We start from the raw sequence: 20,123 nt of genomic DNA on the forward strand, positions 1-20,123 counted from the left end.
CCCTTCTGCACCCAACCTCCATCCTAGACCCCGCATCTCCTCTACAGAAAAGTGCAACGCTTGACCACTTTCCAAAATCTTGGTAGGGCTCCTCACCAGAACTTATTGCCCACCCCTGCCCTAACCGCTCCTGAATCCCACAATCTCTTTAGCCCTTTTGGCCCCACTGGGAGCTCATGTTGAGCTGATTATCCACCACAGCCCCCAAATCATTATCAGCGTCACTGCCTGTAGCCAGACACAAACCCCATCTTGTTTTTCCACGAACCCCATCTTGTTTTTCTCCCCCCCCAGAGAGCAAGAGAAAGGCAGTCAGCCTTTGATGCCCTGGGAACGCAGGTGTGGTGCCTGTCCCTGACTCTACCATAAACAGAAACCAGACAGTAAATGGGCTAGCTGACGACTGGGAGGCCTCCCGTCGCCGTGATGGCTAGTACCAGTAATTGACAAGCCTGCACTGTCTCGGGAGAGGAATCTTCGCCCATCACATACCAGAGGTGCCCATTGTCTGCATTTTCCCAGGTGTGAATTATGCTTTGCACCCTTCGTGGGAAACTTGGCATTCAAAGCCATTTTTTCTAATTGGCCACTTGAGACCAGGAAGAAGCCCATGTGACCCAAGGGGTATAAAGAGGGTTGAGTTGCCCGCCCAATTTGAGCTCCAATCACCTACACCTGCTGGCAGGTATTGATTGTCTCCCGAGGTCCGTGGGACGCCCAACCTCGCCCTACTTCTTCCCGAGGGATTGAGAGAAAGACGCTGGCCACACCAAGTCTGGAACACAGGGGTGAGAATTGTACCTGCAATGTGTTTTCTTTATGTGTACACTCTAATTGTCTCTCTGTTGTAAGTTAGTTACTTTATTATAGTTTTCTTAAAGTCAAACTGCTTCATTTCTATTGTAAATCACCTTTGGTAAGGTGATTTAGCTATAAACTTTGGGAACAAGTGGAGTGCCCATTCACTTATAATATATATATATATATATATATATACACTGAACCAAGTTTCTTTATTTCTTTTCTCTTTCTTTCTCCTATAAATAAGCCAGTGAGTGTCAAGCTTCTGACTTGAACCCGTGCTGCTGTACCCGAACCGAACACAAACAAAAGAACTTCAGCCGGTCATAAAGGGACAGTTATAGGAAGAGCTTGAGCGTTTGGATCTGTGTCACTCCCAGGTGACAGGGTTCACTGGGGCACTTCTCAGCCTTCCCTGGGCTGCCCGCTGCGAAGGAATTATGAATTCTAGCAGCTAAAATCTGAAGTGTGTACCTCTTCCTGTACACACTGGGGCGTCTGTTAGCCTGTTTGGCTACCCTCTGCGACGGGACCTCGGTCCTAGCAGTAAAGTCACGGACGTTAAACTATTTTTTCGGGGCGCCCTCCAGCCTCCTAGGCTGCCCGCTGCAACGAGACTTTGTGTCTCAGCAGTTGAAGACTTGGGTGTAACACACACGCACACACTGCCCTGACCGTCGGCTGACACTGCCTCCCAGGGTCAAGGCCCCCACCTGTATGTTGGGCTGCATCTGACACAGGCGACCACAGCCACACAGCTTCTGCAAACTCCCTAGCAGCAAGCGTCATCCCCACCTCTGGTGGCAGGTCCACTAAAGAGTAACAGCCTACTACTGATGCCATTCAATGGAGTTACCCTTCTGCTCAGACAGCCACAGTCTGTGATGCACAGGGGAACCACCCTAGGTTCCAAACACCGTAGGACTGGAAAAAAGTATTCAACCAATCCCTCCCCTTCCATCTCCATCCCAGATAAGTGCCCCTTTCCCAGTCTAGGGCTCTTGTGGGGTGCCTCATGGGAAAGCACCCCCGTATTCTCCCCACGTCCTGCCTTTGCTGGCTAGTCCTGCTGAAGCCTCCGCGCTGAGCACTCCAGAGAAGGAGGCCGGCTCTCTCCCGCTGAGCCCAGCGCAGGCTGCAAAGCAATTTGCAGTAAAACCCAGTCATCTGGAAAATAAATAAATAATAATGGCTCTTTGCATGGCGCTGATCGAAGGCTTAATGAGCTTGGCTTAGTGACAGGCACTGTCTGGGGGCTGACGAATCAGGTGTCAATAATCCAAGCTGGTGCCGTCACATGGCTGATAAAAATCATTCAATTAGCAGGAGAGCTGGCACCAAGATTAAGGCGACGATTTGGGAGCCAGTTAGTGGCTGTGGGGAGTCTCGTTGGTTAAAGCAGAGAAGAGGGAGTCAGGACTCCTGGGTGATTACCGGGGATGTACGGGGGGCTGGGCGTTACAGAACCTGGGCTGTGTGCTCAGCTGTGGAGGGGTCGAGTGCTTCCATCAGGAGGGTCTAGTCTCAGTTTGGCTCATAGGCACCGACTTCTCATTTTGCCATAGGGGACTCAACTGTCCCCTCCTCCCCCCACACTCCAAGCCCTGCCCCCACTCCACCCTTTTCCCCCAAAGCCTGGCCCCCACACCGTCTCTTCCTGGGAGCTCAGCAACAGTAATCCGAGATGGGTAAAAGTCCCATCACTATTCTGTGCCTCAGTTTCCCCATCCATAGACAGGGCTCACACGCTTGCCTCACTCAGCCAGGCCCGAGGTGCTCCAGGGCAGGACTTGCTGGTGTGCAACACCATGCCGTGGGCAGTGCTGGCCAGAGCCACGTGCAGGCTAGTAGTGAGCACATGGGCCGTGGGCAGTGCTGGGTGGGGGCACAGTCCCGTGCCGGCAGGTAGTGAGCACATGGGCTGTGGGCAGTGCTGGGCGGAGTCAGGGTCCCGTGCAGACAGGTGGTGAGCACACGGGCCATGGGGTGGGAAATGGAAGCAGGACAGGGAGAGGCTGAGACACGAGGGGATGTGCAAACATGTCCCCTCGATGGAGACGGCAGCAGCCAGCCTGCAGACGAGCCAGCTCTGACACCCAGAGTAGGGGCAGGCAGCGCTGACGGAAGAGCACAGGGCATAGGGGTCACAGCAGGGACGGCTCTGCCTCTGGCAGGCCCCACAGGGGATCTCTCTGCAGTGTCTCTTCCAAGCTCCAAGGCAGGATGGGCAGGAGGGCGGCACCCGTGACAGGGACATCGGATACCATGGTGCTTTATGGCAGGGCCCGTGCCTGCCCCATGTTGTGGGGAGCTGCCTTCTGGCTTTTACAGGGGAGAGACCGTAAATGGGGTGCAGGCTGGGGCAGAGCCCATCTCCCCACAGCAGAGCAGAGCCAGGGTTTGGCTGGAATGGAGAGAAAGGAGAATTTGTGTGGCGCGCGGTGTGCAGCAACAGGCTGGCATTGCAAATCAGACAGGGCGGCCCTGTGTGCAATCTAGCCTACGCCTGCGCTTGGAACTCTACCTGAACCCTACCAGCAGGACGGGCAGCAGCCTGTGCAGCCTGAGCCGAGGGGGAGGGGGCGAACTCATGTGGCTGGGAGATGCTTCAGAATGAAACACGTGGATTGCTCCAGAATCGTCTCCTTGTGACTATTTGTAGGTTTGGTATCAGTCAGCTCTTCTCAGGTCGATCTCTGGCGAGTGACGTCAAAGATGAAACATTTCCAGGAACCTGAAAGGGCATCTGGGGGAATTTTCTTTCAGGGAGAATTTTGAAATGTTCTGGGTTTGCTGCTAAACCAAAACAAATTTCCCAATCCCCCCGGAACAGGATTCTTGCATGAGTTCCACGTCAGCCCGGCCCTGGGCTTCCCTCCCACAGCTCGGTGGTGCTAAGGGCAATGCACACAGCCCCAAGGCTGCTGGACACGGGAGGTGTGTCCACATTGCACGCTAAGCCTGGGGCGACGGGACCCAGCCGTGCACGTGCCTCGGCATCCCTGCTGCAGTGTAAATCTTGCTGGACCTAGGTCTCACAGCCGGGCTAACGTGTCCTCACTGCGCTGACTCAGGCTTGCTCCTCAGTCTCAGCAGGACGTGGGCTCTGCCGCAGCCCACGCAGGGACCAGGATCCGGCTCAGACTGATGTGTGTGGGTGACTCGGAGGCCAGGCTCGGTGGGCAGTGCAGACATTAGAAAACGGACTTGGTGGATCTCGCTGGCTCTCTGTCTTGGCCCAGTGCCACCCTGTAACATTCATCACATGGGCTCTCTTGACTACAGCCAGGGAAGGGGCTGGTGAGTCTGGACTCAGAGGGGAACTGGCTCAGACCAGAACACCCTCCCTCGCACCCCTTCTGAGCTTTTGCTTCTCGGCCCAAACCAGCCCCGGCAGAGGCGTGAGAATCATTTTTCTTAAAACCAAAACAGGAAGTTGTGTCAATGTATTTAACCTCAAGAAAGTTGAAGTTCAGTTTAAATATGAGGTGGAGATGGGGCATGGAAGGGGGCTAGGGCTCGGAGAGAAGGGGGGAGGGGCAGGACTTAGGGGCACCAGCGGGGGGGGGGGGGAGAAGAGTGCTCAGGGATGAGCTATCAGGGAGCTGTGGGTCAGGACTTAGAGGCACCAGCGGGGGGGGAGAAGAGTGCTCAGGGATGAGCTATCAGGGAGTTGTGGGTCGGGACTGAGGGGCACCGGGGGAGGAGGGGGGGCCCAGAGAGTTGTGGGTCGGGACTGAGGGGCACCAGCGGAGGGGGGGTGCCCAGGGAGTTGTGGGTCGGGACTGAGGGACACCAGCAACACAACATGAAGGAAGCACACATCACTTCTGCCGGCATTTCACCCGTCTCATACCACTGGCGAGAGCTATTTTATATTTTTTATATTTTTACTTTTCAGAAACTTTCTCTTTCTTTTGCTTTCTGCCTGTAAATGTTGTTTTAGTTCTTTTTGTCACCTTCCATTAATAAAACACCTCAACTGAGCATGTATTAATCAAAACAGCATCAGTCCCGGCCTCTCCACACTGCGGGAGAAGCTGGGATTTAGACCCCACTTCTATACAGCCACGAGGCAGCCACCTCAAAATACTCAGCCAGCTCCTGAGAGTCCCCCAGTGGAAAGGTTCCCAGTACTGCCCCCCAGATAACTACATAGGACACCATGGGTCTTCCTAAGCACTACAGCCTCCCTCTCCAGTCTCCCCACCCCCTATCGCATCGCCAGGGAGCCTGCTTGGGCGCCTGTGTCCCCCTTATACATTCCCTCTCCCCCACTGAACCTCACTCTCCAAAATCCCCACTAGCCCCGAAACTCCTACGCACCCTCCTCCACTGAGCCCCAGCCTCCCCCCATCCCTCTTGGCCCTGCCCCTAGGAGAGACAAGGACCCAGGGAGTGAGGAGCATCGGATGGGTCCTGACCCCTGGAAGCTGGGAGCCGTTGGGGCAGGAGAGGCAGGTGGGTTGGGCAGGAAGCCCTGGGGTAGGAGTCCCTGTACCGCACTCATCCCACAGTCCCCAGGGGCTGGCTGGCCGGCCTGGCCTTCCTGCTCTGAGCATTGCAACAGCAGCATGGCTCAGGATTGGCCCAGTCCCACCTGAGTGGCCATACAGCCCTGGGCACCAAGTCGCGACACCCGAGGTGGGGACTCCACTGGGCAATCAGGCACCCGCCCTGCCCTCATTGCACTGGCAAGACCAGGCCAGCAGGTTCACTGCATCCCAGAGTCCCTCCGGGTCGCTGCTCAGAGCTGAGAGCAGCTCCCCCCAAACGCTGTCACACTTGGCACCTGCAGTCCCCAACTCCCCCTCATTGCTCCACCGGGGCAGCCAGTTAAACCAAATCCCTGCAGCCCCCAGGACGGCTGCCCCAAGTGAGGTTAGCGCCACTCTGCACTGGCTACACCCTGCAACACGGAGGAAGCGACCTGCCCCCAACACTGCCGCAGGCGTGGGGCACAAGAGCTGGGAAGGACCCAAGTTCAGTGCATGGGCCAAAATTTGCAGAAGGCCTGAGCATGTTTCCTTTAAAAACAACAAAACAAACCAACAAAACCAGCGGCCTGCTTGTCCCCGGAGGCGCTGAGGGCTTTGGGGCCATAGTTGTGGCTTGGTAAGCTTAATTGCAAGCCCTTTGCCCTATTTCATACACACGCTGGCTGCTCCAGTGCTGCAGGAACTCGGGAGTTAAAGATGATTGGGAAAGTGCGGGGGATGGAGGGGTAACAGCAGCCAGAAATAGGTGAGCGGGGGGGATTAAAAATCAAGTTTTTGATTTTTTGAAAACCCATTTGACATTCCGTTCTTGGCTGCTCTGTCGTGGGACACTGTGACTCACTAGAGAGCTAATAGCTTTCTAAGCACAATAGCAAAGAAAATGAGATCTGATTAATTGTGAGGGGAAGGCATTTTTTTCAGGCTGTTCATATTCTTATTCCCCCCCTTTATTGGTTACTTTGTTTTCATGAATAGCTATTAACGCAGCCCTCCAACACCCACTCAGGAGAAAACAATCTATAAAGTTCACAAAGAGACTTTCAGGGCAGGAGGGGACATTGCAATACTCATTAATACCTAGCACTCAGCTGAACGTCAGAGGATACTTGTCCAAAGTATCATTCTCCTCAGTCTGTATGGGGAAACTGAGGCAGGGACTCTGCTCACCTAGCCTGACTTTCCACACATGTCAGGGATTTCCATGCAAGGACTCATGCCTGGGAGACAGCCTGTATGGGAGAGGAATCCAGTCCTGACCCAAGGGCTCCAATTTGCTGGAATATTGCCCACAGCCGCTGGCAAGTTGCTCCCGGGGTTAATACCCTTGTAACCTCAGAGATGAGAAAGCTCAACACTGCTCCCCAGCAGCACTGCCCTTGTTACAGCTGTAAGAAAATGCTCAGAACCAGCCCATTTTAAACACCCCCCACCCCGTAGGCTCCTCCGCCCCAGACACACACACATGCACTAGGACCTGTCCCTGCTATGCTCCCGGGCAGCCCCAGTCAACCCACCTCTAACCCCTGGCATTGTCGCTAAAGTAACACAAAATTATCTGTCTTGTGGTAGCACCCTAGTCAGGACCCAGCGTGCCAAGCGCTGTCCATTACTGACTCGGAGTATCAGGGGAGTGGCCAGGGCCCCATGGCGCTGGATGTGTTCGGGCCACAGAGCTGGCAATGCCAGTAATGCAATGCTAAGCCAGGGGCCGTCTCATCTCCACAGGAGGCGCTGGGAGCTGCTGTTTGGGGGTGGAGGAGAGGCAAGGCTTAAGGAGCTGCTCTGGACACGGCAGGCCCTCGCCCCTGCTGGGCATGCACCCATGGCGGGAGGGCTGAAAGGGAGCAGCTGGGCTCAGGCTGGGCAGGACGCGCTGGAGAGGGGCTGCAGCCTTCTGCAGAGCAGCTGCTGGTACCCCAAGTACTGGGACAGGCCCATGCAGTCAAGCTGCCAGCGGCGCTCAAAGCCACAGCACAGAGCAGCAGAGCCGCGCTCCCGCCGCACTTCAAAGAGGTCCGGGCTCCAGCAGCAGTGGGGGCTGGGAGTTCCAGGCCCCACTGAAACATGAGGCCTGGGAGCAATTGCCCCTTCCCCACGCTCCGCTGGCAGGCCTGGAACAGGCCCATACACACCTGCCCCCAGGCTATGTATTGGGACCAGTATTTTGAAGGGCTCTGGGCTGGGCCCAGGTTCCTCTATCCCCAGCCACTGACTCCTGCCACTAGGCAAGGCAGCCCCAACTCTCACCACTTGGTGACAGAGCCCAAAGTCCAGCCGTTGCTGCTCAGCCAGATGCATCAACCAGGCTTGGTTCCCGATGGAGAAACTGCCATGGCCTGGATCAGGCTCTCCAGGGCAGGCCACAGGGAGACTGTGGACCAGATCTGGACGGTTGGAGGCTTTTGAATGGACCCAAACAGCTTTTTGTTCACTCGTTAGCATCACCTCTGTTATTTGTAATTATTTTCTCAAGAGTCTGGATCTTGATCATACCTGGACTTTGACAAAAAAAAATTGACTCGCCCCAGTTCTCACCATACCTGTGAACAGCTGCCCAGGGTGTGCGAGAGGTTTGCACAACTCTGGCTTGGAGCAGGATCTGTGCCAATGAACAGTCAGATAAGATCAAACCACATCTCAGCACGGGGAAGTGGCACATCAGACTAACATGGTACATGACCCCACCTAACGGCCTACGAGAAACAACAGGGTAACTTAGAGGGACCATATCCCGGGTGGCTGGCCTAAGATGTTACTGTCGATTTTCAATAAGTCTTGGACTGCTGGGGGAGAATGCTAATATCACAACAATTTTTAAAAAGGGTAAATGGGATGACGTGGGTCATAGGCCTGTCAGCACAACATCTATCCCAAGCAAGATAATGCAACAGTGATATGGGACTCAATTAGCACAGAATTAAAGGAGGGAAATGTAATTAACACAAAGCACCGTGGGTCCATGGAAAATAGATTCTGCATAATGAACTTATCTTTATATTGTAAGAGATTATAAGTTTGGTGGATAAAAGGCAGTGGTGTTGACATAATAGGCGTAGGCTCCTGTAAGGCATTTGATGTGGTGCCGCACGACATTTTGCTTAAAAGGAGAAGAATGGTACAAAACAAACATGGCCATGAAATGAACTAAAAACTGATCGTTCTTCAAATGCACCTGGAAATGGGGAATTGTCATCACGGATTCTGTTTCCAGTGGGATCAGTTCTTGGCCCTTTGCTATTTAACATTTCTTGATGAAATGGAAGAACATAAAAATCGTCACTTACAAGGTCTGCAAATGACACAAAAATGGGGTGAGAGATAAACAGTGAAGAGGACAGATCATTGACCCTCAGTGCTCTAGATCGACTTGTGAACTGAGCACGAGTGAGCCATGGCAGCTGTAATACAGATAGGTGTAAACAAGTACGTCGGGGAAGGAAGATTGGGAAAACTACTGGCAGGAAGGAGGCCTCTCGCCTGGGAAGCAAAGGCTGAAGAACACTCGGAGTCATGGTGGGTAGCCAGCTGCACACGAGCTCCTAATGCAACTCTGAACGACTGGGATCCTGGGATGGAGAAACAGGGGAATCTCAGGCAGGAGCAGAGAAGTTATTTTACCTCGGCTTTTGGCTCTGGTGTGAAGGCTGCTGGAATCCCGCATCCAGCCTTGCTAATTCAAGCAGGATGTTAGTAAATTGGAGCGAGTCCAGAGCAGTGCCACGAGAATGATTAAAGGATTAGAAATCAGGCCTTATAATGATAGACTCAATAGACTGAACTCAGAGAGTCTAAGAAAGAGAAGTTTCAGGTGTGACTTGATCACAGTCTGTAAATTTCTGCCTGGGGAATAAATGTTTAATGCTGGGCTCTGCGGCTTAGCAGAGTCTAACATGATCCACTGGCTGGAAGCTGAAGCTAGACACTTTTAGGGTGGCAGTGGGTGTACATTTTTAATGGTGGGAGTAATTAATCACTAGAACAATTTACCAAGGGCTGTGGTGGATTCTCCATCACTGACAATTTTTCAGTCCCAGCTGGAAGTTTTTTCTAAAAGCTCTGCTCTGGGGATTATTTTGCGGCAGATCTCCGCGGGGCTGGAGCACACAAAATCTACTAGGCTGGACCCCCCACCCCCAGGCCCTGGTGTTCAGGGGGAACATGGGGGCTACGTCTACACTGGCCCCTTTTCCGGAAGGGGCATGTTAATTTCAGAAGCCGTAATAGGGAAATCCGCGGGGGATTTAAATATCCCCCGCGGCATTTAAATAAAAATGTCCGCCGCTTTTTTCCGGCTTTTAAAAAAGCCGGAAAAGAGCGTCTACACTGGCCCCGATCCTCCGGAAAAAAAGCCCTTTTCCGGAGGATCTTATTCCTACTTCAAAGGTCATTTAAAAGCCGGAAAAAAGCGGCGGACATTTTTATTTAAATGCCGCGGGGGATATTTAAATCCCCCGCGGATTTCCCTATTACGGCTTCTGAAATTAACATGCCCCTTCCGGAAAAGGGGCCAGTGTAGACGTAGCCGGGGTGTCTTTCTCCTCAGTGGGGGGCCATGTCGAAGAGGCTTTAGGGGTTTCTTGCTTCTCACTTGTGTGCGGCCCCCAATTGATTTTTCTTTGGGTCAGTGGCCCCTGGCCCAAAAACATTCCCCACCCCCGGACTAGATTATCGCAGTTGCCCCTTTTGGCCTTGAAATCTACAAACCTGGCAAAGACGTGTGCACTCTGCTCACTAAGGGTTTGTCTAAGGAATGCACGCGAGGCATAAAGGATCTGACGACAAAGGGTGCTGGGGTAGGCTGATCCCCGTCTAGACTACTGCGCTGTGCCGACAATCAGCTGATCGGCACAGCGCGGCGGCCATTTTGATGTAAATGAAGTGGCGATTATTTAAATCGCCGCTTCATTTTCCTGTGTCTGGTAAACTCATCTACATTGCTCCGTCGACGGAGCCATGTAGTCTAGACACACCCTAAAGGTCCTTGTGCTAGGGGTTGATGCAGGCAGTTTGGGGGAAATCATGCTTCAGTTACTACTATTTTCTATCACAGTTTGGCAGGTGTCAGCACAGAACTCACCAGGACGACACATTGCCCCCGGACTGCACAGGCCTGGGAGAGCTGGGAAAAGCAGGAGACCACCAGGCGAGGTTTGAAGTTTCACCAGATTCATGGTGGGATCTCAACTTGCTTCATAAACATCAGTACTCCGTAAGGTCGGAACTAGCACCCTATTAGATGGGGAAACTGAGGCACAGAGAGAGGCCTAGAGACACATACCGTGCCAGAGCTGGTGACAGAAACCAGAAGTCCTCGCTCTAATCACCAGACCCTTCCCGCTGCTCTAGACCCCGTGGAGGCCTCTAGCTCATAGCTCATGTCCCCCAAGTAATGAGCTGTCCCTCCAGCGTGCTCATCTCCCGCCATCGCGTGCACTCCTGTGACGCCCTCGAAGGAACCATGTGAACATCAAGCCCCCTGGGGGGAAAGACAAACATGTTATGAAGATCCACTGAATGCCCTTTACATGTCCGTGTCATGGGCCCCTGGCAGGCTCTGAGGGGCAGAGCCCTCACAAACCAACACCTGTTTGGGCTCAGTCTCCAGTACAGCCGGATCAGCTCAGACAAGGGGGAATTTGTCTGGCAAAGTGCTGGGCTCCCTCGAACCAGGACCTGGGATAAGCAACATAGAAAGCTAACGGGGTGTGCCTCAGGGAAACAGCCCATCAGCTCTGAGCAGGGAGCCTGCGTTACCCCCACATGCAGCTTGTTGGCTCGGCTCAGCCTCCAAAGGAGTGGAAGGCAGCCCCTGGGGGAAGCAGAGAACATAAGAACAGCCATACTGGGTGTGACGGGGCACCGAGGCCCCACACTGGACCTTGGGAGGTAAGTGCCCTGTTGGCGCTGCTGGGGCACTCTTACCAGCGGTGCGCCAGCTGTTCTCACGCCGTGGCACGGCTGGGAGAGCACCGGCACGGCTGCGGAAAGGGGGAGGCGCCAAGCCCGTAGCAGGATGGCGTGGAGGGCGGAGATAGGCCGATGACATCAGGGCAATGTCCGGCCTGACGTCCGGGGCAGCGGGAGATTTAAAAGCCGCCCGGGCGGAGCAGGGGACGCGGGACGCAGGAGAAGAGGGCCCACGAGAGGGGCAGAAAAGGCCGGTGGAGGCGGAGTAGAAAGCAGGTGGTAAGGCTGGAGGGACCGACCTGACAAGGAACTGGAGAAAGAGGGAGGGGGAGAGAGGAAGTGGCCCAGGGCAGGGAGGTGAACCAAGCCCGTGGACTAACACGTTTAGGGTCACGACCCCGTTAACCGGACTAGGACTGCCGTGTGGTCCAAGTCCTTAGGGCCCTGGCCTGGGGCCCACAAGTGAGGGCGGGCCCGGGCCCCCCCTTCTCCCCCGTCTCTAGTGGAGGCAAACCATAGTGAGCCGCCTGTCAAGCGAGTTACGCCACCAGCTAAGGAGGAGCTGTTTGGCTGGACTTAAGGAGACAGTGCTGGACTCGGGGCCTCAGGTTCACCCACCCCGGGGGCACCGTCACACTGGGTCAGACCAAAGGTCCATCTAGCCCAATATCCTGTCTGTCGACAGTGGCCAATATCAGATACCCCATCCTGGCTAATAGCCATTCATGGACCTAACCTCCATGAATCTATCTAGCTCTTTTTTGAACCCTGTTAAAGTTCTAGCCTTCACTGCATCCTCTGGCAAGGAGTTCCACAGATTGACTGTGTGCTGCATGAAGAAAAACTTCCTTTTGTTTGTTTTAAACCTGCTACCTATGAATTTCATTTGCTGACCACCTAGTTCTTATATTGTGGGAATAAATAAATAGCTTTTCCTTAGTCACTTTTTCCATACCAGTCATGATTTTATAGACCTCAAGGGTCAGATGCTAAAGCATTTATCTGTCAGAGAAGAGCCCTGCACTGTTACTATAAAGCCAGGGCCTCCTCAGGACAGGGGGCGGGTCTGTTTTGAGAAAGGTTTTGAGCTCCAGATAGAAACAAAACACAAAACATGACAAAATTCACAAAGAAAAATTCGGGGAGGGGAATGTCATTGCGGGTTGTTCCATTTTTTTCCCGATTTATAGTTTTTAAACGTTGTAGAGTATGATAATAGTTTAATTTCAAAGACACCAAAACACAACATGTCTCCCTGCCTGGAACTTCCCCCGCCACCAATTTTCTTCCAAAATGAAACTCCAGCAAAACTGTCCCAATTTTGACAGAACTGCAGGTTCCAACAGAACATGGCTTCCTCCGCGTTGCCCACTGGCCCTACTGTGGACCCACGGAGCAGTTCCTCCGCTATACACCGACAGACGGGCGGGGGAAGGAGAGAGGGGGCCTTTGTCCAGCTCTGCCACATCCTGGGACCTTGGCCCCTCTGAGCTGTGTGCCTCACTTCCCCTCTGTAAAATGGGGTGGATACAGTCTGGCCAACATCAACCATCAGGATTGATGAGGCCGGCCCTCAACTGTCATGAGAGGTTTTTTTTTTAAGAATAAACTTTTGGGGTTTCCTCAACCCCCTTATGTTATCTAGCCCTGCCCGGGCCCCATTTCCAAGAAGAAGGCTGGAAAATTGTATTTTTGGTTTAGATGAAAGCAGAGATTCCCCTATAGTCACCGGACTCCAGCAGCTGGGGATTTAAGAAGGACTTAAGGACTCACAATAAAACCCTCCTTTCCCATTGCCAGCGGGCAGTGTTTTGTGTCTCCCCTGCACTCAGAGGTGTCTGCACCCCGCACTCCGCAGCGTTCAGAGCTCGGGCTGGCGGGTTCCAGGGTTCAGTGCTCAGCCAGGGCTGCAGAGCCAGCCTGGTCTCACAGCTGGGAGGGGCGGGGGGGCACTAGTTGCTTGTGGAGCTGCAGCCCTGCCCATTTGCAGGTGGCTGCAGACTTTCTGACTCCCCAGAGGAAGGTGACAATGCAGGAGACTCAGACCAACATCAGGAAGGGGCACTGCTGGCTGCACCTGCCTGCCACCCAACCGCTTTAATTACTTTGTAAAGGCCCCAACATGCCGCACGGAGATTAACTTGTTCTGGGCTGGTTAGTGCAGTCAGGGCTTCCTTTGCTTCTGCTCCCCCTCCTCCCCCCCCCCCCCCACACACACACTTTGAAGAGATAACAGGGCTTTGCACAGAGTAGCCGCTTATCTGCTTCTTGTCAAGCACAGGCTTGTTACAAATGAATGGGGAGGCGAGCAATAGAGCAGCGTCCCAACGCAGCCAGATAAGGGGAGCTATTCACGAATCCTGGCTCATGCCAGAACCATTCCTGCATGGGAGCAGGGAGGGGTGCGTGGCTCTGCCATGCCCTGATTGCGCAAGCCACAGCAAGCAGAGGGGTTATGGATTCCCACACCCGCAGCAGCCACATGCTCTGAGCTGTTACTTAAAAAAAGAATTCCGTTTTCTCCACATTTCAGTTGTTGACGTACCCCCAGATTTCTCTTGGGTGCTCCTGGGGGTTGAGGGGCACGGCCCTAGGCCACTCCAGGATCCATACCCCACCCTCCCACCTTTGAGAAAACAAACGAAAACAGCTAAGGAAGAACAAAAGTAAAGTCTGTGTGCGAGAGCAAGTGTGCAGTTTGTGTGCAGTTCTCCTGCATCAGCTGGGTCTCCCAGCACCGCAGCAGGGTGGTCTCTGTCCAAGATAAAGGTGCAGAACACAGAAATCCAACTCACCACACAGCCATGCAGCCTCTGCACTGCGGCCACTGGACAAACCCCCCGGCCATCAGAGCATTGCCAGCCTACCCATGCAGATCTCCAGGCACAATGGGCTTTGCCACTAGGAGCAGAGCAGACGCATGGGCTGGCACGGGGACCAGAGTGGAGGAGCAGGCTTATTCTGCATTAAGCGAGAGGAAGAGTCTGCAGCTGGGAGTCACATGCACCGTGTTGTGCAGGACGGGGGCAAGCCATGCATGTGACTCTGGGAAAGTAACAGCACCAGCTCTGCAGATCAAAGTCTGAACAGCACGTTCCTCTTTCCCTCCCCAAGCTGTGCACACTCCCCCCTCGTACCCTTCTCCAGCTGTGCCCACTCCCCCATATACCCTCCTCCAGCTGTGCACACTCCCCCCATATAGCCTCCTCCAGCTGTGCATACTCTCCCCCCATATACCCTCCTCCAGCTGTGCACACTCCCCCCTCATACCCTCCTCCAGCTGCGCACATTTCCCTCTCATACGCTCCTCCAGCTGTGCCCACTCCCCCCATATTGCCTCCTCCAGCTGTGCATACTCTCCCCCAGATACCCTCCTCTGGCTGTGCACATTTCCCTTCCCATTCCCTCCTCCAGCTGTGCCCACTCCCCCCATACCCTCCTCTGCCTTTCCCAGTTCTTTCTGGGCCACCTGACCTGGCAAGTGCCTGGGGCAGGGAAGCTCTGAAAGGCAGAAGGCAGCAGTTGGTGGTGAGTGCCAGGTGACCACGCACAGCTCACTGCCTGGCCGCTGCCAGAACCTCCCCCATCTGCCCCAGCCCGGCCAGGGCGCAGCAGCAGGGCAGGAGCCCAGCTGATGTTACATTAGAGACCCATTAGCAGGAGAATCGGTGCCCCTGGCCCCCACAGATACACTGAAGAGCGCCGGGCAGCGCCAGCTCAGCCCAGGAGAGCAGGTGCCGGACACACGTACCCTGCAGAGCAAGGGGACTGAGCTAGTCACAAGCCAGAGAGAACAGCAGCTGCGGGGACTGCAGGGGCCTCAGCTCCCTGAGCCCTGGGCAGTAGGTCAGAGCCAAACCCAGAGACCCCCCCATTAGACAAGACTCACAACCCCTCTCTAATCACAACCCACAGGCGCCCCAGCCCAAACCCCCTCCCTGCCCAGGGGCTACAGCCACCTTCTCCTGTACACAGAAGGGCACAGAGAAGAGGGGGACAGGGCTAGCGCTGGGGGATGGAAAGGAGCAGTCCTCCTCAGGAACGAGGGCCTGATCTCAGGCCCGACTACAGGCTTAGAGGCAAGGGGAGGATTTCTCCAGATGCCCACGCCCCCTTCTCCTCTCTGAGGCTATGTCTACACTCACGGCTTCTTGCGCAAGAACATCTTACGCAAGAAAATGTCCCCACTGCCATGTGCGCGCTGTGCTCTTGCGCAAGAAATCCCTGCTGAGCGTCCACACTGCCCTCTTGCGCAAGAGGGCTTGCACCTGTCAAAAAAGAGCGTAGCTCTTGCGCACGGAGCCCCCTCTTCCCACGCCGTGCTGTAAATGTCCTTGCGCAAGAGCAGGCGGGCGGTGTGGACGCTCTGCAGAGTCTTGCGCAAGATCGGCCGCACTTGCGCAAGAAGCCGCGAGTGTAGACATAGCCTGAGGGTTTCAAGCCTTCTGCTGGTTGGGGCGCGAGGGGCAGCTCTGGTTAACAGCAAGCCCAGGTCTTAGCTCAGCTGGGGTACTGTGTGTGGGGAGAGGGGTCTGGTTAGCTGTGAGCTCAGGCTGTTAGCTTAGTTGAGGGGGAGAGAGAGCAAGCACCGCGGGGGAGGGGGTTGGGGGGCCTGGCAATCTTCTCTGCACCTAGCCTGGGGGTCAGTGCCTGACAGTGGCCCCCTCAGCCAAGGCTGGGCTACCCCCACACGGGACAGGAGCAGGAAACCACAGAGCTCCCAGGGACCGGGAGAGGGTTAAGTCTGGACAGACGCCTGCGGGTGACAGGCAAAGCGGACTAAGGCCCCTTGCTCGCAGGCCTTAGGTTTCCTCTTGATTGACTGGTGTCCACAGAGTGAGTGTCGGCTCAGCGCCTGACAGCTCGGCCTCTGCCTCCGCTCCTCCAGCCCGGGGCGCCATGGAGACATGGGCTGCCTACAGCAGCAGGGTTCCTCCCGCCTCTGGGACCTGCGCCTCCCACCCACGGCCCACCTGCCCCACGAACAGGCCTCAGACAAGCAGGCGTCGGAGATAAAAGCATCCAATTGCTTGAAGAGGTGACGGGGGGTTGGCAGCAAACAGAGAGATTGCCAGGGCGCTGGTGTGCGGTGTCACAACGCTTACAAGGGCCCCGTGCGCCCGCTTCCTCTGCCGCGCGCACGCCTGTCACACGCACTCCATTAACCTGAGAGCCTAGTTCTCCGCCTGACAAACACGGCCCTGCCACCTTAAATCAGTCTCCCTGCGGCCTCCTAGAACAGGCGGAATTCACCTCAGCTAGTTCCCTTGGGATCTCTTGCAGCTCTAGCCCCCCGGGCCAGGAAAGGCCCTGATCAGCATCAGCAGGAAGGGAAGCAGCCCAGCTCCCGCGCTAGCTCAGGAATTCAGGAAACTTTTGGTCCATTTCAAGACCAGCCGCGTCCTTTTAACACGCTCCAGAGAACAAGGGCGGTTCCTAATCCTGGGCCCAGATGAACACACAGTAGCTGGGGAAATGCCGCACTTGGAGCTCTCCGCTCGCACAGCTGGTCAGCAGAGGCAGCCACAGCCTCGCACAGAAAGGGCGGTGCTTTTTCAACCTGTTTCTTGCTGACCCCCTCCCCGCTGTGACAGAGCCCCCGTGCCGCTCTAGGTTGGAACACACTGATCATCATCCACGGCCTGGCAGAGCCGTTCACTCCAATGTGCTCTGTACCCGCTACAGGGGACTCTAACTGGGAAGAATTAGCTCATCTCGGGGCCTTTCATCCAATACAGAACAACCCCAAGCTCTTCTCTGGCTCTTTCCAGCTGCAGAGCTCAAGAGCCCCATTGACTGATGGGGAAACTGAGGCACCAAGTGATGCAGGGAGTCCCCAAGGTGACCCAGGTCAGTGGCAAAGACAGGAATAGAAGCCAGGCCTCCCATCTGCCAGAGCAGTGTTTTCGCTGCCAGGTATCATTGCTTCTGTCGCAGCCTGGCACCTTTTCCCCGTGCAGCAGCAGGATGGCACCTACTCCCCCCTCCCAGGACCTGCAAATGGACTAACGGGCGCCGGATGCATTTCACCATCTGACCCTAATTACCATGTCGTTGCTGGCCCGGCCTTTCATGGCCGGTTGTGCTCAGCGCAGCCTGGAATAGCGCCACGCACAAGGGCGCTGCGGGCCGCCGGGCCACACTGTTTATCTCTGGGATTTTAATTTCCTGCATCGGCCTCACAGGGCAAAATATTTCTTTTGAGGCTTTAATACTTTAAAAAAATTATCCCTTTAAAGATTTATTAGGCAATTAGCGAGCTGGGAGAGAGACCCATTTCCTGTCAAATGCCAGATTAAGTTCCTCCAAAAGGAATACTAAGCAATTAATGTCAAGCAGGAAAATACCCGTGGGCCCTCCAGCTTTCACCAGCCACCCCACGGCTTTGGGACCTGCTGCAAAACTGCCTTGCCCAGGTCAGCACCCTGCCAGCCCTGTGGGTAGGATAAGGGGCAACCTGAAGGTAGGGCAGTAGAGTGGCTCCCAGTGTGACTTAGTAGCTATACTGCTATGGCATTTGCCTGGGGAGTGTAGGGTGGTAGGTTCTAGTCCCTCTGCTGACCTGGCAGGGCTCAGTGGCTAGGGCATTTGCCTGGGGAGTGTAGGGTGGTAGGTTCTAGTCCCTCCCCTGACCCAGCAGGGCTCAGTGGCTAGGGCATTTGCCTGGGGAACAAAGGGTGGTTGGTCCTTGCCCCTGAGTCCCATGTGGAAACTCACCAGCGGTGCAAAGTCTAAGGGGAGAAGCTACCCACCCCACCTGCTGTTCATGCTTTCCTTCCCCCACAACCTCTCTCAGTGCCCCCAAACCTACAGCCATATGCTATTCCCATCAGGGTATCTCAGTGCCCACACACAGCCCTTGCTCTACCACTCTGGGCCCCCCCCTCCCAGCTCTGCTGATACTGCCACTGCCCCTCCCACAGTGTCCACACGGCTTATCCATCCCTGGGCAGTGGAAGGGAGGTGCAGCCACCAGAGCACAAAACACCTCAATTTCCTGAAGCCATGTGTCAGCTCAGCCCTTCCTGTTGCTGGGGGCAATTGCCTGGGCAGCTTCAAGAGGCAGGAGGGAACCTGCATTCAATCTTGCTGCAACAGTGCACAGCCAAGCATGTCTTTCAGGCAGGGGCCAGGGCTCAGGAGAGCTGGACTCAGTTCCTGGCTCTGCCACCGATTCCCTGGGTATCCTTGGGCAAGGCCTTGCCCCCTTGCCCGTCAGAGCTGGGGGATAAGGCCCCTGCCTCTGGTTGGGCTGAGAGCTCCCCCAAGCCAGACCTGTCTCTCTCCCTCTGTCTGTGCAGGAGCATGATGGGGCCCTGAACCCAGCTGGGCCTCTCGACACCGCTGTGATAGACGCAATTAGCAGCTCAAACTGGGCTGGCGAGCTGGCATCGCCGCATTTACTGCATGTGCTGAGACCACCAAGCGCCATGGTCCCAGCCAGCCAAGAGCCAGGGCACGTTCCACGCAGTGCCTGCTCCCCTCCCCTCCCGTCCCCTGTGCCCATACCCTTTTCCCCCCCATGCACACGCACTCCCTAGTGGCGGCCCCACACCACAGTGCAGCAGGGATGGAGTATGGGATACACAAGGGGGCTACAGAAACATAAAGCATTCCCCTTGTGCGGGAGTCACATGGCAGAGACCAGGCCAGCCTGGCACCGCTCCTGCCCCATTCCCTTCCCACTGCCCACAGCAGCCTGCCAATGCCCAGATGCAACCTCAGCTCCATGCTGGCTGCCAAGGATAGAGGTAGCTGTCCAAGGTGCTAGCAGGAGTCTCCTTAACTTGTTCTGGCCCAGAGCAGAGCCGCAGGGCGGTTCCTCAAACAGATACACTGGAGTCTGGGCCACCCAGCTGCTGTGGTGTTGGGGGCGGTTCTGTGGGGCTGGTGTGGGGCTGCAGGTTTGTATTTGGGCAGGGTCTGGAGGCACCAAGCTGGGCTGGGCCCAGTCGCATCAGGCACTGCACAGAAGCAGTGAGACAGTCCCTGCCCCAGCGAGCTCCCGGGCTGGAGGCACCAGCCAGACACGGCGGCTCGCGATGCCTGGAGAAATGCAGTGACTCAGCCAAGGGCTCACAGAGGGCATCTGCAGCAGGGCTGCGAACTGAGCCTGGGTTCCCACATGCCAGGCTGGCGCCCTGGCAGCGAAGCCAGCACAGAAGCCTGCAGCTCCAGGACCGGAGGGAGATTAAGTGGCCCCTGCATCCCGAATGCCAGGGCCTAGGCTAGACTCCACCAGCTTGTATCTTCTCCACAGAGGGAATTTTGCTCTGAGAAGGATCGGAGCCGTTCAGTCCAATGGGCTGCGGGGTGACCCCGACTCCAGCCAGCTCCAGGCCCCCAGAGTAACTTTATGGACCCATGGAAGCCACTGCTGACACTGGAACACGATGGGTTGGAACGAGCTGGTCCCTTTGTCCAGACAGCTGTGTGTGAGTGACACTGTGTCTCACACACCCGCAGCATCACAGCACCATGCCTCCTCCAAGTCAGACCCCGCAGTCCTGGAGCCTCTCCCCCTTGGGATGTGCCAAGTGCTCACCCCCAAACATACACACCGGATCCCAAAAGGACTTGACTCTGCACCCGGGCAGGATTGGCCCTTCTTATGCAGAGCGGCTTCCTGCCCTGCAGGGCTCAAGGGCTGTAGCTCTTCCTAGGGGCAAACCCAGGGCTGGCATTTCCTAGCCTCTGGCAGGGGGGTGAGAAGAACAGCCTCAGAGCCAGCCCCTGCCTTTGGGCCTGCCCGCCCGCCACCTCTTGGGGCTATCAGCCCGGGTCAGAGCCGCTGATCCGCACCAGACCGCACATTGCCCTGGCCTGTGAAATTACTAGTGATTCCGACCCCTGCCTTCAGTTACCAGCCCCCCCCCACACACACACCCAGCTGCCATTTCAAGGCCCTGCCTCGCT

General features: G+C 55.6%; 1 protein-coding gene across 2 annotated transcripts in view; it reads right to left on the reverse strand.

Moving 5' to 3' along the window:
- PDE1B (phosphodiesterase 1B) overlaps window positions 1–20,123 on the reverse strand; it is a 137,250-nt gene that overhangs the window by 84,660 nt on the left and 32,467 nt on the right. The gene's annotated exons all lie outside the window — the stretch shown is intronic.

The sequence above is a fragment of the Pelodiscus sinensis genome, chromosome 31 (genome assembly GCF_052426305.1).
Source record: "Pelodiscus sinensis isolate ZL-2025 chromosome 31, ASM5242630v1, whole genome shotgun sequence".
In the NCBI taxonomy this organism is placed as follows: Eukaryota; Metazoa; Chordata; order Testudines; family Trionychidae; genus Pelodiscus; species Pelodiscus sinensis.